Below are 19,399 nucleotides of genomic sequence, written 5' to 3'. Positions count from 1 at the left end.
AAGATTTATTCATTTGAAAGTAGAGTTACACACAGAGAGAAAGGGAGGCAGAGAGGGAGAGGGAGAAGGAGAGGAGGGAGTGGAGGCAGAGGAGGGAGACAAGACCTGGGAGAGGGAGAGGGAGAGGGGTCTTCCATCTGATGGTTCACTCCCCAGTTGGCTGCAATGTCTGGAGATGTGCTGATCCAAAGCCAGGAACTAGGAGCTTCCTCTGGGTTTCCCACGTGTGTGCAGGGGCCCCAGGACTTGGGCCATCTTGTACTGCTTTCCTAGGCCATAGCAGAGAGCTGGATTGGAAGTAGAGCAGCCAGGACTCAAATTGGCGCCCACATGGGATGCTGGCACTGGCAGTGGTGGCCTTCCGTGATACACAACAGTGCTGGCCCCTGGGATGCTATTTTTTTCTTTCTCTTGCCTGATTGCTCTAGCGTGGACCTATAGTACTATGTTGAATAAGGGTGGTGGAAGTGGACATCCTTGTCTTGTTCCAGATCTTAGAGAGAAAGCCTTCAGCTTTTCCCCATTCAGTAGGATACTAACTTTTGGTGTGTAATATATGGCCTTAAGTAGCTGGCTTATGGTTCTTCTAATTCTAATTTGGTAAGAGTTTTTACCACAAATGATGTTTAATATCTCAAATGCCTTTTCGGTATCTGTTGAGATGATCATATGATCTTTGTCCTTCATTCTGTTGATACTGGATATCACATTTATTGATTTGTGTGTGTTGAAACATTCTTGCATCTTTGGGATAAATTCCACTTGATCATGGTGAATGATCTTTTAAATGTGCTACTGAATTCAATTTCCTAATATTTAGTGAAGATTTTTACATATATGTTCATTAAGGGTATTGGCCTGTAGCTTTCTTTTTTTTATGTGTCATGTCTGGTTTGGCATCAAGGTAATTCTGGCCTCATAGAATGAGTTTAGGAAAATTCCTTCTTCTATTTTTTTAAAATAATTTAAGAAGGATTAGTGTTAATTCTTCTTTAAATGTTGAGTAAAACTCAGCATCAAGCCATCTGGTCCTAGGTGTGTGTGTGTGTGTGTGTGTGTGTGTGTGTGTGTGTTTGAGTGTGTTTTATTGAAGATACTTTTTATTACTAATTCAGTTTTTCTACTTGTTATTCATTTGCCGAGATATTCTGTAATCTTGTGATTCAATCTTAGTAATTTATAAATATCCAAGAATTTGTTCATTTCTACTAGATTATCAAATTTGTTGTCATATAATTGATCATAGTAATCATAAACAATCCTTTGTATTTCTGTGGTATCAGTCATAAGTTGTTATGTCTCCATTTTCTTCTCTGATTCTATGTATTTGTATACTCTCTCTTTCTCTAGTCCAGAGAAGAGTACATAAACTTTATCTTTTCAAAGAAGCAGCTCTCCCTTTAATTGGTTATTTTTGTATTATTTTGTATTATTGTTATTAGTCTCTATTTATTTATGCTCTGGGTTCCTCCCTCCCTCCCTCCCTCCCTCCCTTCCTTCCTTCCTTCCTTCCTTCCTTCCTTCCTTCCTTCCTACTAATTTTGAGTATGTTTGTTCTTGCTTTTCTAATTCCTTCAGGTGAAACAGTAGATTGTTTATTTGAGACCTTTCTAGGTTTTTTTGTTTGTTTAATGCAGACATTGGTTGCTGTTTTTGCTCTGTCTCTTAGGATTTTGTCATGTTGTGTTTCCATTCCCATTCATTTTAAGAAACTTTTAAATTTCCTCTTTGATTTCTTCCTTGACTGGTTGGTTACTCAGGAATAAGTTATCTAATTTCTGTGTATCTGTATAGTTTCCAAAGTTTATTTTGTTATTGATTTCTGTTTTATTACAGGTCCAAAAAGATGCTTGATGATTTCTGTTCTTTTAAAGTTGTTGGCACTTATTTGGTGACCTGCCATATGATTTGTGCTGGAAAGTGTGCTATTTGATGTTGAGAAGAATGTGTATTCTTCAAATTTTTGGAGGAAAATTCTGTAGATGTCTGCTAGGTCCAGTTGACCTAGGCAACAGTTTAACTTGCTGAGTTTTTTTGTTGATTTTTTTGTCTAGATTATCTTTTCATTTTTGAAAATGTAGTGTTTAAGCTCCCAGGTATTATTTTATTGGCATCTGCCTCTCCCTTTAGTTCTCTTAATATTTGCTTTATGTATTTGAGTACCCTGATATTGGGTATATATAAATTTTTTTTCTTTTAAGGATTTATTTGTTTATTTGAAAAGCAGAATCACAGAGAGGAAGAGGCATAGAAAGAGAGAGAGAGAGAGAGAGAGAGAGAGAGGGAGGTCCTCCATCTGCTGATCCACTCTTTAGATGACCGCAGTGCCTGGAGCTGTGCTGATCTGAAGCCAGGAGCCAGGAGTGTCCTCCGAATCTCCCATGAGGGTGCAGGGGTCCAAGAACCTGGGCCATCCTCCACTGCCCTCCCAGACCACAACAGAGAGCTGGATTGGAAGTAGAGCAGCCAAAACCTGAACTGACACCCACGTGGGATGCTGGCACCGCAGGCAGTGGCTTCACCTGCTACACCACAGTGCTGCCCCCCCCCCCCCAATGTATCTGTATATTTACAAGTGCTATTTCCTTTGTCTGGACTGAACCCTTTATCATTGCATAATGACCTTCCTAGTTTCTTTTTACTGCTTTCGATTTGAAGTCTTAATCTATCTGAAAGAAGCATGGCTGTTTTGCATGCCACAGACATGGGTCAGTATGAAATTTCAGGGATGCCTGTCAAGCTCACCCAAGCCCACCAGCAAGTCTGAAGACTGGAGCGCTGGTCTCACATTTTGATGCTTTGCAAATCTGCAGGTTCAGTCTAACAGAGGTTGGGGGTTAGAGACATCTGGGCTTTATCTGGAGTCTTTTTTTTTTTTTTTTTTTTTTTTTTTTTTTTTTTTTTGTCAGGTAGAGTTATAGACTGTGAGAGAGACAGAGAGAAAGGTCTTCCTTCTGTTGGTTCACTCCCCAAGTGGCCGCTACGGCCAGCGCTGCACTGATCAGAAGCCAGGAGCCAGGTGCTTCCTCCTGGTCTCCCATGCAGGTGCAGGACCCAAGCACTTGGGCCATCCTCCACTGCCTTCCCGGGCACAGCAGAGAGCTGGACTGGAAGAGGAGCAACCGGGAGTAGTAGAACCCGGCACCCATATGGGATGCCGGTGCCGCAGGCGGAGGATTAACCAAGTGAGCCATGGCACCGGCCCCAAAGCTTGGTCTTAAGCTTCCTGCGTGGAAGAGGCTTGGGGGAGGCTGGACTTTTGCTTTCTGCTTGCACTTGGGATAGAAGTGGCAGAGGCTGCTTGGCTGTGGAAGCTCCAAATCCTCACTTCACAGGTATGGGCCTGGGAGGTTCAACTGAATTTTTTTACAGTGGGCCTGGTGCTGGGTTTCAGTTTGCTCTGTCTCCCTCCTAAGAGATATCTCTTTGGAGAGAGAACACAGGCAACTCCTTGCTTTTCTCAACGTGGCTTTCCTTATGATTAGAACAAAAGAAGGCACTGCTGGGTGCGTTGTTCCTGTGAAGGTGGCTTGGTGTGTGTATAATTGCTCATGGTGCCTCTGTTGGGGGGCGGGGGTGACAGGGAGTAGGAAAAATGCTACAGCACTCTGAGAACTTCTTCCAGAGAGTTTCTCAGATTTGCTGCCTTCAGCCTTCCGTTGTAGACTATTGAGGTAGATGTTGAGCTAAAGGTCACAAAGCCAGTTTTCAGCTACCTGTTTTGGGTGACTTAAATAGATGGGCTGATTACTAACTTTGATAGGTAGGAGTCCTTGGCATCTATTGATTTGTTTGGGTTCTTTGGCTTCAACCAATTTTTTTTTTTTTTTTGACAGGCAGAGTTAGTGAGAGAGAGACAGAGAGAAAGGTCTTCCTTTTTCCATTGGTTCACCCCCCCCCCCGCCCCCCAAATGGCCACTACAGGACTAGAACCCAGGGTGCTGGTGCCGCAGGCAGAGGATTAGTCTAGTGAGCCGTGGTGCTGGCCAGGGTTCAACCAAAATTGAGACAGAGAGAGTCCAACTTCAACTTTCCTGACATACTAAGCTAACGTTTAACTGTCTTCAGTGGTAGTTTTCGACAGAAAATATCAGTAATTGTAGATTGTTTTCATGTTATGAATTATATATGCCGGAATCCTATCTGCTTCCTGTATACTGAGGGACTGTCTATGGACTCCTGGTGGACTGGTATCTGACACACGTTGGAGAGGGCAAAGGCAAGCTGTGACTGTAGGTTAGGGGCAATGGACCAGAGAGAAGGCCGCTGTTGGATGGCTAGGTTTTCTGTTCATTAGGGAAAAGAAGACCTGAGTATTTGCTGTGACTCAGCTGTGGGTCCCTTGAGAGGGAACAAGAGAAAGCAAGAGTAAGTGAGCCAGAGAGCTGGCCTGGAGTTCAAAAGAGACTTGCATGACAAGGCCTTGAAGGTGCTGGAACTCCAGGCATGAGCCTGCAAGTTGTGGACTGTGGACTGGGGCTGCAGGTTGCAATCTGGAGCTGCCAGCTGGACAAAAGTCATGGTTCTTTCTTGGTAATTAGAATTACAGGTTCTTTACAAGGAGATCTTCCGAAAGCCACAGAGAAATTGTGAACTCAAAGGCAGGAAAGAGAGCTAATGCCAGCCATGCACCCAGCCCCTGCTGCAGCTTTGCTGTCTTGGGAAAGCCTGAATGAGAAAGGACAGGGTTTCATTTTTGAATCAAACACAGAATATAGATTATTACCTGCACCTGGACATCTTACTTGTGCAAGTCACAATTTTAGTGAGACTGAACCCTACCAGTGGGTACTTTTTCCTCTCTCTCTCGTGACTGAAAATGCTGAGATTTGCTGGGAGATTTCATCCAAGTGTATTGGGAAATACTAGGTCACTGAGAAGGGGTGTGTGTGTGTGTTGGGGGGTGGAGATAGGACTTTTTGATAATTGAGTCCTGTATATTCTAGCTTATTCAATTAAATGACATAGTTTCAAAACATTGGCTGAGAAGGGCAAAAAAGGCTTGTCTTTCCTTATTTGTATTGCAAGGAGCCAATTCATCTGTCAGAGTAACATTAATATTTGCTGTGCCTTATGGTAGGATTTTTATGTGAGATACACCTGATGTAATTGAAAAGATACAGTTTCCTTGTCTGTATCTTATAAGTAATTTTATATATAAGAAATTGTGTAAAGAGAAGTTTCAAAGAGCAAGAGCAGGTTCATTTTAGGGGTGGCTGTTAGGACTTTCTACTCAGTTCTGTAGGTTTCCTCACAATGGCAGAAGCCCCTTTATCCAGTGGCTCTTAATGGTCATTATAGTGATTATTCTACAGAGCTATGAAAATAAGGTATTTGTATCTGTTCTCAATTTGTCCTCTGGCCTTTCTTTGCTTTATTGTTGTTATTATTATTTTATGTTTTGCTTTGTAGTAGCAAGGAAAATACTCCCTTTTGTTTCTTACCATACATTTCTAGTGAGTAATAGAACTAGGTTATTGATTTGGAAAATAAGATACATGAATTTACAATATAATCAGGACAGTTGCTTAATGAAAATATGTATTGAGAATTTTTAACTGGCTTGGACTCACTTAGTTTTTTTCTGTCTTGCTTTGATAACAGATATTTAGGTTTTGTCCTTATAACCTGCAACTTTACCAAATTATGTTATGAGTTATAGTAGTCTCTTATTGGAGTCTTTTGGTTCTCCTATATGTAGGATCATGTCATCTGCAATCAGGAGTAATTTTACTTTCTTCTTTCAAATTTATATCCCTTAGATTTCTTTTTTCTTGCCTAATGGCTCTGGCTAAAACTTCTAGAACTATATTGAATAGCAATGGTGAAAGGGGGCATATTTGTCTGGTTCTGGATCATAGTGGAAATGCTTCCTTTTTTCCCCATTCAATATGATGCTGGCTGTAGGTTTGTTATATATTGCCTTGAATGTGAGATAAGTTCCTTCTATACCCATTTTGCTTAAAGCTTTTTTAATATGAAAGGATGTTGTATTTTATCCAAAGCTTTCTCTACATCTATTGAGACAATCATGTAACTTTTATTAGCTGATTTGTTAATGTCATGTATCATGTTAACTAATTTGCATATCTAGAACTATCTCTGCATCCCTGAGATGAATCTTGCTTGGTCCTGGTGGATGATCTTTTTGATATGTTATCGGATTTGATTAGCTAGATTCTGATGAAGATGTATCTGTGTTCATCAGGGATATGAGTCCATAGTTCTCTTTCTTTGTTGTATCTTTTCTCTGGTTTTGGAATTAAGGTGTTGCTGGCTTCACAGAAGGAGTTTTGAGTGATTCCCTTCCTTTCGTTCATTTTGAGTAGTTTGAGAAGTATTGGAATTAGTTATTTTTTTAAAGGTTAAGTGGAATTCAGCAGTGAAGAAATCCGGGCCTGGGCTTTTCTTTGTTGGGAATGTCTTTATGACTGATTTGGTCTCCATCTTGATATTGATCTATTAAGGTTTTCTATGTCTTCATGCCTCAATTTTGGTAAGTTGTATATATCCAGAAATCTATTAATTTCTTCTAGATTTTTCAGTTGTTGGCATAAAGCTGTTTGTGATGATTCCTAATGATTCTTTTTTATTTCAGTGACATAAGTTGAAATAACTTTTTAATCTCTGATTTTATGATTTGGGGGTCTTTTTTTTTTTGGTTAGTATGAACAATGGTGTATCAACTTTGTTTTTTTGAAAAAACAAATTCTTCATTCCACTGATCTTTTGTATATTTTTTTTGTTTTGTTTTAATTTTATTTTCTAATTTTATTATGTATTCCCTCCAACTATTTTGGGTTTGGTTTGTTCTTCTTTCTATAGATACTTAAAATGCATTGTTAGATCATTCAGTTGATATCTTTCTAATTTCTTGATGTAGGTACTATTTGCTTTAATATCCTCTTAGCACTTGTTTTACTCTATTCCATAAGTTTCAGTATGTTGTGTTGTTATCTTCATTTGTTTCAAGGAATTTTTAAATTTCCCTTTTGATTTCTAATATGACACAGTGTTCATTCAGGAGCATGTTGTTCAGTTTGCATGTGTTTGTGTATTTTTTAGTTTCTTATGTTAAAAATTTCCAACTTCATTCCCTTGTGGTCAGGAGGGATGCATAATATGTTTTCAGTATTTTTGGATTTGTTGAGACTTGTTTTATGGCCTAGAATGTGGTCAGTCCTTGAGCATTTAACATGCACTGATATGTGTATTCTGTGACTGTAGGATGAAATATTCTATAGATACTGGTTAGATCCATTTGGTTGATGGTGTAATTATCTCTGTTATTTCTTTGTTAATTTTTTGCTTAGTTGATCTGTCCATTGATGAAAGTGGGATGTTGAAGTATGTCCTTGTGATTGTATTGGAACATATGTCTCCCTTTAGACCCATTAACATTTGTTTTAAATAACTGAATGCTCTAACATTAGGTGCATATACATTCCTGTCAACTCTTCCTGTTGGCTTGATCCCTTAATCATTATATAATGACATTTTTTGTCTCTTTTAACAGTTTTTGTCAAGGTCTGTTTTATCTGATATTAAGGTAGCCACTCCTGCTCATTTTAAATTTCAGTCTGTGTGTATTTTTATTGGTGAGGTGTGTTTCTTGTAAAGAGCCTACACAGGGATCTTGTTTTTTAATCCATTCAGCCAGTCTGTGTCTTTTAATTGGAGAGTGTAGTCCATTTACATTTTAAGGTTATTATTTATAAGTGATGACTTGATCTTGCCATTTTTCCTACTGTTTGTTTTGAATCTCCCTTGTACTATTTTTAGGAGATTTTCTACCTTCACATTCTTTCATGTCTGAAAAACATCCACAATAGCTACAAAAGTTTTTAAACACCTGGAATAAATTTAACCAAAGATGTGAAAAATCTCTATGATGAAAATTACAAAACGTTAAAGAAGAAAGTAGAAGAAGATACAAAAAATAGCAAAAATCTTCCATGTTCTTGAATTGGAAGAATTAATATAATGAAAATGTTTATACTATCGAAAGCAATTTACAGATTCATTGCAATCCCAATTAAAATATCAATGATATTCTTCTCTGATCTAGAAAAAGTGATGCTAAAATTCATATGGAAATACAGGAGACCCTGAGTAGCCAAGGAAATTTTAAACAGCAAAAACAAAGCCAGAGGCATCATAATATCAGATTTCAAGATATACTACAGGGAAGTTATAATCAAAACAGCCTGGTTCTGGCACAAAAATAGACATTTAGACCAACAGAATAGAATGGAAACCTCTGAAGAAATTAATCCACACATCTGCAACCAACTAATCTTTGACACATGAGCTAAAATCAATCCCTAGAGAAAAGACAACCTCTACAACCAGTGGTGTTGGAAAAATTGGATGTATGCATGCAGAAGTATGAAACAAGACTGCTAGTTTACACCTTATGCAAAAATCAACTCGCAGTGGATCAAGGATCTAAATCTGTGATCTGATACAATCAGAGGAGATACAATCTGATACTAGAGGAGAACATTGGGGAAACTCTGCAAGACATTGATGTAGGCAAAGACTTCTTGGAAAAGACCCCAGAAGCACAAGCAACCAAAGCAAAAATAGACAAATGGGATTACATCAAACTAGGAAGCTTTTACACAGCAAAGGAAACACTCAGCAAAGTGGCAACCAACAGAATGGGAGAAAGTATTTGCAAACTATGCACCTGTTAAAGGATTAATATTCAGGATCTATAAAGAGCTCAGAAAAGTCAACAACAACAAAACAAATCCATTCAAGAAATGGGCAAAAGATATTAATAGGCATTTTTTGAAGGTTGAAAAAATATTAATAGCCAATAGAGTATGAGAAAATTGCTCAAGATCACTAACCACCAGGGAAATGAAAACAAAAACCATGAGATTTTACCTCACCCCAACTAAATGGCTATCACTGGAAAATTAAAAAGCAATAAATGCTAGTGTGGATGTGAAGAAAAAGGTACCCCAATACATTGTTGGTGAGAACGTAAACTAGTATAACCATTATGGAAGACAGTATGAGGATTTCTCAGAAATCTGAAAATAGATCTACCATATGACCCAGCCATCCCACTTTGGTAATTTACCCAAAAGACATGAAATCAGTATATAAAAGAGTTGTTTGTACCCACATGTTTATTGCAGCTCTCAATAGCTAAGATTTGGAATCAACCCAGATGTCCACCAACTGATGACTTGATAAAATATGGTATCTATACACTAGAGAATACTTTTTAGCCACAAAAACAATGAAATCCTGTCTTTCACAACAAAATGGATGCAACTGGAAACGATTATGCTTAGTGAAATAAACCAGTCCCCAAAAGACAAATAAGCTATGTTTTCTCTGAGATGTGGTAGTTAGTATAGAATACATAAATGTTTAAGAATGAAATGGATATTATAATTTGATTATTGCTTCTAGCCCTTGTCTATACTCCTGTGGAACTGTTGTGTTTCTACGTTTTATTTGTTGGATATTGTGGTTAGTGGTATATTAAGCATTTGGTAAATTGAAATTATGTTTTTACAAAAATTAAAAAAAGGAAGGAGGCAGTATTGAAGAGGGGAAAGAGGGATGAAGGAAGTATGGTTATCAGAATTGTGTCTATGAAAAACATGAAATCTCTTCTCTATATTAATAAAAAATTTAAAAAATTATCAATAATATTAAAACAAAGACAAATATGTACTTGTAAATGACATGGTTACTATATATTGCTAATTATGTACCATGGCACCAACATTTTCCACACCATTTTTTTTAACTTTTTAAAACATTGAGCTATAAATAGTGTTGCGCTTGGGCCTGGCACTGTGGCGTAGCAGGTAAAGCTGGCGCCTGCGGTGCCAGCATCCCATATGAGCACCAGTTTCAGACCCAGCTGCTCTACTTTGATCCAGCTCTCTGTGATGGCTTGGGAAAGCAGTGGAAGCTCATGAATCCACCACTCAGGTAAAGATAAAGATCATGTTTAGTACTCCAGATATTTCTTGCATACCATGGCCCAGTAAATACTTCCTCCCAAATCAGCCATTCTAATTTTATTAACTTAGATTGGCTTTGACTCTTCATGGCCTTAATATAAATGAAATGATAGCAACCTATACTCTTTTGTATCTGGCTTCTTTTGTATATATGTTTGTGAGATTTCATCTACCTCATTGGTATAGCAGTAGTTCCTTTCCTTTTATTCTTGTGTAGCATTAATTGTTACTGAATATATAACCATAAGTTTATCCGTTTTACTGTCAAATGGACAAACAAATCAAATTTTAGGTTAAGAGATTTTGTTGTGAAAGACTGTTACAGTTGAGAAAATGCTTCAGCTGTAAGATCTATAAAACACTCCAAGGTTAGGCAGAAAGAGTTCATTTTCCTGGGAATTCGTGTAGCAAGAAGGAACCAGGAGCGGGGAGTGGGCTGAGCAGCTGGCATGACTGGATGAGCTGTTATTGCTTAAGCGGATTCTTGGGAGAATCTGTTAAGGGGAGTTTGTTCTGGTTCCATCTTCCCATGCTTGCTTGTCCTCAGGGGCAAAAGATAGAGAAGCATCTGGGGCAGGGCAAGAGACTTCACTTAGGCTTGGTCGGTTTAAGTGAGTGAGCATTTAGTTCAGATTAGTCAGTGGGGACAGACAGCTCAGCCACTCATTCATGAAACAAAGAAGGGGAGGTTAAGGGGCTGTAAGTGGTCTAACTAGGGGTAAACAAGGGGATTGCCGACGGGTCGAGCCTAGGTCACTTGAGGAACGGTGGTCCCTGGCAGTAAGTACTTCACATAACACTAAAGAATGGGGGGGTATTAAGTGCTGTGGTGGTCTAGGAATTCAGGTAAGCATCAACAATTCCTGTTATTACTGTAGATTAATAGTCATCATCTTTTCAGTGGGGGCCATTTTGATGAAAGACGTTATGAACATTTTTTGCATGTATTTTGGTGTACATAAGCATTGTTGTATGTTGGGCACATACACAAAGCTGGAATATTAAAATAATAGGGTATATTATAAGATAGTAGACAGCTTCCCATTCATACTCCCATTGTAGGAAAATCTCAACTGCTGCATATCCTCATCAAATCTTGATACAGGGGCCGGCGCTGTGGCTAGTAGGCTAAGCCTCTGCCTGCAGCATCAGCATCCCATATGGGCACTGGTTCATGTCCCGGCTGCTCCACTTCTGATCCAGCTCTCTGCTATGGCCTGGGAAAGCAGCAGAAGATGGCCCAGGTGCTTGGGCCCCTGTACCCGCTTGGGAGACCAGGAAGAAACTCCTGGATCCTGGCTTCAGATCAGCCCAGTGCCTGCTGTTGTGGCCATTTGGGGAGGGAACCAGTGGATGGAAGACCTCTCTCTGTGTCTCTCCCTTTCTCTGCCTGAAAAATTTGATGTAGTTGGCAATCGTAATTTTAGCCATTTTCTGGGAGTATAACCATGTCACATTGTAGTTTTAATTTGCTATCCCTTAATGATTAATGTTGTTGAGAACCTTTTCATATACATAATTGCACTTTTAGCTGTACTCTTTTACAAAATGACTTGAAAAGTTTGCCTACTTTTGATAAGATTTGTTTATTTTCTTATTTATATGTAGCAGTTCTTTATACATTCTAGATCAGATTCTTTATCAAATACATGCACTAAATATCTTCATTTTTGGTTTGCAGCTGAACTTTCTTAATAGTATTTTTGGTGAACTTTTAAGAAAGTTTGATTTGTTAATTTTCTTATGGTGAACGCTTTTGTATTTTTTTATGAAATCTTTCCTACTCCAAGGTCATGAAGATAAGTCTATTATGTTTTATTTTCTGGAAGCTTTATATTTCACATTTAGATCTATAATTCATTTCAGTTTGTGTGTGTGATGTGGAGTAGTGTCAGCTCTCACTTTAAACATGCATACATACAACACAATTATTGAAAAAGCTGTCTTTACCCTACTAAGTTGCAGTTGTTCCTTTACTGTAAATCAGTTACTTCTTCCTCTTTGCTGTGCAGTTGGTCTGTCACTGCTTACTCTTGTGCCAGCAGCACACATTCTCATTAGGTTCTGAGTACCTAGTAGGATTTGTCTGCTTTGTTCTTCTTTAGTGTTGGATTAGACATTCCAAGTTCTTTGTATTTCCATATAAATTTTAGAATTACCTTTCACACACAGAGACAAAAAATGCTGGTATTTTCACCGACATAGTATGGATTCAATTTTATTTTCAATTTGTATTCAAACATTAAACTGAAAAGCAAATAAGAATATAGCACATATTTTAAGAAGGCAAAGCAAACATAAACCAATTGGGGATGAAGACGTTTACTGTGACTTTAGAACAACCACCTTTTCATAAAGGTGGCTAAGGCTTGGGATACTGGTTTATTGAAACATGCCGAATACAAACTATAACACTACACTTTGAGGAATGAGAACTTGGGGCTCTAGGATTCCTGCCCTGTAGCCAGTTAGTGTTCTGAACCAGGAAGTGGGATCCATGAAGGCATATGTTTCTGTTTGTTATATTTACTGATATTTTTCCAAGGCCTAGGCAAATGTCTGGCTATGGCAGGTACTCACTAAATATTTGTTGAATGACTGGGTGAATCTAGCATGTGGCAGTATTCAGAATGTGTAGTCGATTTAAGTATGAATACTTTGAGGGCCAATAGTGTCAGCGCTTCCAAATATTTATTTAAGGAACATTTCTCTGCCAAAAGCAATGTTAACAAAGTACAGAAAGTTACAGGTGCTAGATAACATGAATTATGTTTATTAATCATTTGATAATAGTACTGAATTCCATATATCATACTGAATACTATCTGTATATCATATTTTAAAAACACATTTCAGAAGCATTCACATTAGTATACTTTGGGATACCTTTAATGTTCTTCAATTTTTAAGTATACAATACAGTATATTCATTTTTGAATCTTTTAGGTACTCTTATAGGAACTCTCGTTTTTTGGCAGATACTCAAGAGAATTGTTCTTTATTGTTAACTTGAAACTTTTTTTTTTTTTTTTTTTTGACAGGCAGAGTGGACAGTGTGAGAGAGAGACAGAGAGAAAGGTCTTCCTTTTGCCGTTGGTTCACCCTCCAATGGCCGCCGCGCTGCAGCCGGCGCACCGCGCTGATCCGATGGCAGGAGCCAGGATCCAGGTGCTTTTCCTGGTCTCCCATGGGGTGCAGGGCCCAAGCACCTGGGCCATCCTCCACTGCACTCCCTGGCCATAGCAGAGAGCTGGCCTGGAAGAGGGGCAACCGGGACAGAATCCGGCGCCCTGACCGGTACTAGAACCCGGTGTGCTGGCGCCACAAGGTGGAGGATTAGCCTATTGAGCCACGGCGCCGGCTCTGTTAACTTGAAACTTTTAAGGAGGAAACCGTATCTGACTGACTCAATTTTCCTCTGCTAGGCACTAGGGTAGCCATGTGGCCTGATTGGAAGAGTCACATCCTATTTGGCAGTGCCTTGGTTCAAGCCTCAGCTCCTACACTTCTGATTCAGCTTCCTGCTACTGTGTACCTTTGCAGGCAACAGTGGATGGATCAAATACATGGGTCCCTGCCACCCGCAATGAGACCTGCACTGAGTTCCCCGCTCCTGGTTTTGGCCTGCTCAGTCCTGGCTGTTGTGGGCACTCGGGGAGTGAAGAAGTGGATGGAAGATTTCTCTCTCTCTCTCCCCCTCTCTTTGTCAAATAAAGTGAAAATAAGTACATTTTTAAATTTAAAAAAACGTGCACACAATTCTGACTAAATTACTGCCATTTCCTTCTGCTCATTCCCCTCCTTAAGATTAGTTTTCCTTCTTCCCATCTAAGATCACTTCCAATAAAGTTTGGGTCTCATTGTCTCCTCTTTTGTGTGGAAATCTGAGATTGGGATTAATTTTTCAAGCTTTTCCTCAACTGGATATTTTGTTAAATACTTAGTTTCTCCCTTGTAGACTAATGAAAAATACCAACACATTTCTTCACTGGGCACTCATCTGTACTTGTCACTCTGATTTTCTTTTCCACATTCCAGATAGGCAAGCCTTTCTCCTCTCTTTGTGGAGGAGAGTAGAAAATAGATTTACTTCATTGATTTTCAAAATTGAAGTATTTAGGAACGGAATTCAATGATTTTTCATTCTGGTGGTGTTTACCTTTTACTTATTCATTTCCTACAATCTCCTTAGAAGAAACTCAAGAATTTAAGTTTTGTTTTTGAATAATGTCTGAGCAAATAATCCAACTAATAAGCCAATTGGTCCCATATAAAAAGAAAGCATATTAAATTTTGACTTTTTGTACTAGCTTAACCAACGGCTAAATTAAAAAGTCCTCGTTTGTCGCCACAGTGTCCTGGGGATGGGAGAGAGAGTAGAAGGTGGGATGGTTTAGGAGTGGGAAGGCAGGTATTGGGGGAAAAACTTCTATTATCCAAAAGTTGTACTTACGAAATTTATATTTATTGAATAAAAGCTTTCTATAAAAGAAGTCCTCATGTTGTATATATACATACCATTTGGATTGTTTGAAAAGAGTTGTCCCTAGAGATTATTTTAAAAAATACTTTATTATGCAAAGAACACAATATGAGATATATCCTTTGATCCAATTTTTCTGTGCATGATACAGATTTCTAGATCACTCTTCTTGCATAATTGAAATTTCATACCTGTTCAGCAGAAATTCCTCATTTCCCCTTCCCCGAGCCGCTGACATCCCAAATTCTCTCTGCTTCTAAAATTTCAGTTATTTTAGAAGTTTCTGAATTGGAATCATACAGTATTTGTCCTTCTGGGACTGGCTTGTTGCACATAGCATAGACTTTCCAACGTTCACCCATTTTGTTTAGTGCAGGATTTCCTTCTCTTTTAATGTCTATATTTTCTGTATACATTCTGGTGTCAGTGGGCATTAATTGTCGCCACTTCTCAGCTGTTGTGAATTGTACTGCAAAGATGTGGGAGTGCTGCTGTCTTCTCAGGATTGTCCTAAATTCTTTGGGATAAATACCCAGAAGTGGCAATACCAGTGATACCATGGGTCTAATTTTAATTTTGGAGGAGGCCAGTACCACATTATTTTACATAATAGCAGCACTGTCTCAATTTTATGCCAGTAGTGTAGAAGGGTTTTTAATATTCCACAGTCTTGGATACATTTGACTTAAAAACTTTTTTTAAGATTTATTTTTTTATTTTTTGTAAAGATTTATTTATTTATTTGAATGTCAGAATTACACAGAGGGAGGAGAGGCAGAGAGAGAGTCTTCCATCAACTGGTTCACTCCTCAATTGGCCGCAATGGCTGGAGCTGCGCCGATCCGAAGCCAGGAGCCAGCTTCCTCTGGATCTTCCCACTTGGGTGCAAGGGCCCAGGGGCTTGGGCCATCTTCCACTGCCTTCCCAGGCCACAGCAGAGAGCTGCTTCACAATGGAGCAGCTGGCTGGGTCTCCAACAGGTGCCCACATGGGATGCCTGCACTGCAGGCAGCGGCTTTACCTGCTCTGCCACAGCACTGGCCCCAGAAATGTTTTGTTTTTCAGCAGCTATCCTAATAGCTAGCTGTGAGGTGATGTCTCATGGTGATTTTGCCTAGAATTTTCCAAATTTCTGACAATGAGCATCTTCTCACAGATACCTTGGCCATTTGTATATCTTTTTTAGAAAAATGTTCAAGTCTTAGCCATTAATCAGATTATTAGTTATTTTGCTATTGAGTTGTAAGAATTCTTTATATATTTTTGGAAATAAGCCCCTATAACTTCTATGGTTTGCAGATATTTTCTTTCATTACATAGGTTGATTTTGTTCTTTATTGATTCTTTGCTTTGCTGTGTAGAACTTTCTTAGTATAATGTATCCAAGTTGTATATTTTGACTTTTGTTGCCTGTGCTTTTGATGCCATATCCATGAAATCATTTAAGAGCTAATGTGATGAGTTTTTATCCTTTGTTTTCTTCTAAGACTTTTTCAGTTTCATGCCTTTAAGTTTTTAGTACATTTTGATTTTTTTATATATGGTAGATGATAATGGACTAGTTTCATTTATTTCCTTGCAGATACCCAGTTTACCCAGAGATAAAGGGATTATCCTTGCCCAGTGCACATTCTGGGCACCGTTGTTGAAGATCATTTGACCATATATGCTGGGCTTATTTTTGAGTCTGACTTCTGTTCCATTGGTTTACAAGCTGTGTGTATGCCAGTATTATACTATTTAATTACTTAAGTTTGTAATACCTTTTGAAATTTGGCATTGTGATCTCTTCAATTTTGTTTTCTCAATATTCTCTTGACTGTGTGATCCTTTTTGTTCCATATGAATTCTAGAATTGCCTTTTCTGTTTCTGTGTTGAATTCCATTGGCATTTTGATTGCATTAAACCTGTAAGTTCCTTTGGCTAGTATGGATATTTTAATAGTATTTCAACAATATGGGCACTAGTTAACTTTCCCTTTGCTTTTGTCTTTATTTATAGTTGATAGTTTTTCATTATCTTAAAGTTATTTTTGAATATTCTGTTGATGCTATTATAAATGGGATTGCTTTACTAATTTCATTTCCAGATAGTTTATTGTTAGTATAAAGAATTGCTTGTATGTTGATATTATAACTTCAAATTTTATTAAATTTATCTGTTCTAATAATTTATGTGTGCCTCATGCAAACACAGTTTTACTTCTTCCTTTGCATATTGGATACCTTTCACTTTCTTTTGTTTGCTTACTGCTCTGCCTGTGATTTCCTGTGTTCTGTGGTTAGAAGTGCTGAAAGAAGGAATCCTTGCTGTGTTCTTGAGTTTAAAAGCTTTCAGCTTTTGATCTGGAATATGATATTTGTTGTGGAATTTTCATAAATGGTCTTTATTTATTTTGTTGAGGTAATTTCTCCCTATTCCTGGTTTGTTGAGAATTTTTTGTCATGAAAAGGTGGGAAATTTTAATTTTTTTATTTGAAAGAGTTACACAGTAAGAGGAGTGGCAGAGAGAGAGAGAGAGAGAGAGGGAGAGGTCTTCCATCCGATGGTTCACTCCTCAATTGGCCATAATGGCTGGATCTGTGCCAATCCAAAGCCAGGAGTCAGGAGCTTCTTCCTGATCTCCCACGCGGGTGCAGGGGCCCAAGGACTTGGGCCATCTTCCATTGCTTTCCCAGGCTGTAGCAGAGAGCTGGATCAGAAGAGGAGCAGCTGGATCTTGAACCCGCACCCATATGGGGTGCTGGTGCTTCAGGCCAGGGCATTGACCTGCTGCGCCACAGTGCCGGCCCCAAAAGATGGGAAATTCTATCAAATGCTTTTTATATCAAGTGATACAATCATGTGATTTTTATGCTTTTTTTGTGTTGATGTGGTTCATATTTAACTATACTTGATTTCTGTATGTTAACAGTCCTTGCATCCCAGGCATAAGTGCCACTTTGTCTTGGAATATGATTCTTTTAATGTGCTATTGAGTTTTATGTCCTTTTGAGGACTTTTGCATCAGTGTTCATCAGAGATACTTGTTTATTGTGTTTTGTTTGCTGTAGTGTCTGTTTGGCCTTGGTAATAGAGTGTGGAAACAGAGTACACAAATACAAACATTCTTGCCATATTTATCTATAACAGAGCCAAGAGATTTCGGAGAGAAAATGTGCAAGTCACAGATGATTCTTCCAGTAACTGCCCTGTTGACCAAGCCAGCGAAACGGTCTATTTTGTCTTTGAGATTTTATTTTTACTTCTCAGCAACTCCAGATGAAGTTGCCAACCATCACCTGTAGACTAATTTTTCATTGTGATTGCTGCTGATGGTTTCTCACAGCTTGCTGGCTCCCTCAAAGAACTCTAGATTTCTCTGTCTTAATAAAAGCCTCAGGCTGTCCGGAGGCCATCCTGGCCTGGGCATGCGTGTCACAGATTGCAGTCCTAGTCCATATTCCCAAATAAAGCTTTCCTTGTTTAACTTTGACAAGATAGTAACGCTGGCCTTATAAAGACTTTGGAAGTTTTCCCTCCTCTTCAATCTTTTGGAATATTTTGAGAAGGATTGTTTTTTTTTTCTATGCATTATTTCATTTATTCCTGTTGTAGACTGAATTATTTTCTATTTTCTCCTAACTTTGGATTTATTCTTTTTTTGGTTGTTTGCAGTGCAAAATTGGGCTGTTTATTTGAAATTTTTGAAATTTTATTCTTTTTTAAAGTTATTTAACACCACAAACTTTCTTCTTAGTATTTCTTTGTTACATCCCATGTTTTGATATTTTTGCTTTTGTTTGTCTCAAATATTTTCTAATTTTCATTTAGATTTTTTTCTTTGACCCATTGGTTGTTCTAGAGTTTGTTGTTTACTTTTCACATATTTGTGAATGTTCCAGTTTTCCTTTTGCTATTGATTTCTAGTTTCATTCCATTGTGGTTGGAAAAAGATATTCTTTATATGGTTTCAATCTGCTTAACGTTGTTAGGACTTTTTTTTTAGGACCTGACATGTGCTCTTTCATGTAGAATTTTTAATGTATATTTGAGAAGAGGCCGGGGTTGGATTCAGCTGGGATTGGATGATTTTTTGGTGTCTGTTATGCACGTTTGATATGCCGTGTTTTTCAGGTCCACTGTATTTTGTTGTTGGTTTTCTGTCTGGTTGCTCTATATTGAAAGTGGGGCATGCAGTCTCCCATTATTATTCTAATGCTATTACTCCTTTCACTTTTGTCATTGTTTGCTTGATATATTTAATGTGTTCCTATGTAGGATGCATATATATTTATAATTTTATGCCTGAATGCTGAATAGCCATTTTTATTGTTGACAATTTTTACAACTTGTAACAGTTTTTAGGATGGAGTCTATTTTGTCTAACATAAGTATTGCTATTTCTGCTCTACTTTGGTTTTTACTTGCATAGGATCTCTCTTCTTTCTCTTCACATTTTTAGGCTATTAATTCTTAAGAAGGCCTTTTTTAAAAAGATTAATTTATTTCTTTGAAAGTCAGAGTTACACAGAGAGAGAAGGAGAGGCAGAGAAAGAGAGAGGTCTTCCATCCACCGGTTCACTTCCCAATTGGCATCAGCAGCCAGAGCTGCATCGATCCAAAGCCAGGAGCCAGGAGCTTCCTCTAGGTCTCCCATGTGGGTGCAGGGGCCCAAGGACCTGGGCCATCTTCTGCTGCTTTCCCAGGTCATAAAAGAGGGCTGGATTGGAAGTGGAGCTTCTGGGACTCCAACTGGCACCCATATGGGATGCTGGTACTACAGGCGGCGGCTTTACTGGCTATGCCACAGCAACGGCCTCAAGGAGGTCTTTTGTAGGTTGTGTAGAATTGGATTTTTTTCCTTTAAATCCATTCATCCACTCTGTTTTTTGATGGGGAATTTAATCCACTTAGATTTAATGTAGTTATAGATAGGGA

General features: G+C 38.4%; 1 protein-coding gene across 6 annotated transcripts in view; it reads left to right on the top strand.

Annotated features, from left to right (window-relative positions):
- Window positions 1–19,399, top strand: part of GLRB (glycine receptor beta) — a 137,312-nt gene that overhangs the window by 26,258 nt on the left and 91,655 nt on the right. The gene's annotated exons all lie outside the window — the stretch shown is intronic.

Source organism: Oryctolagus cuniculus, chromosome 8, assembly GCF_051225735.1.
Source record: "Oryctolagus cuniculus isolate XC-2025 breed Fujian yellow rabbit chromosome 8, ASM5122573v1, whole genome shotgun sequence".
Classification (NCBI taxonomy): domain Eukaryota; kingdom Metazoa; phylum Chordata; class Mammalia; order Lagomorpha; family Leporidae; genus Oryctolagus; species Oryctolagus cuniculus.
The sequence above is the reverse complement of the archived record's forward strand: the minus strand, read 5'-3'. Positions and strand labels throughout refer to the sequence as shown.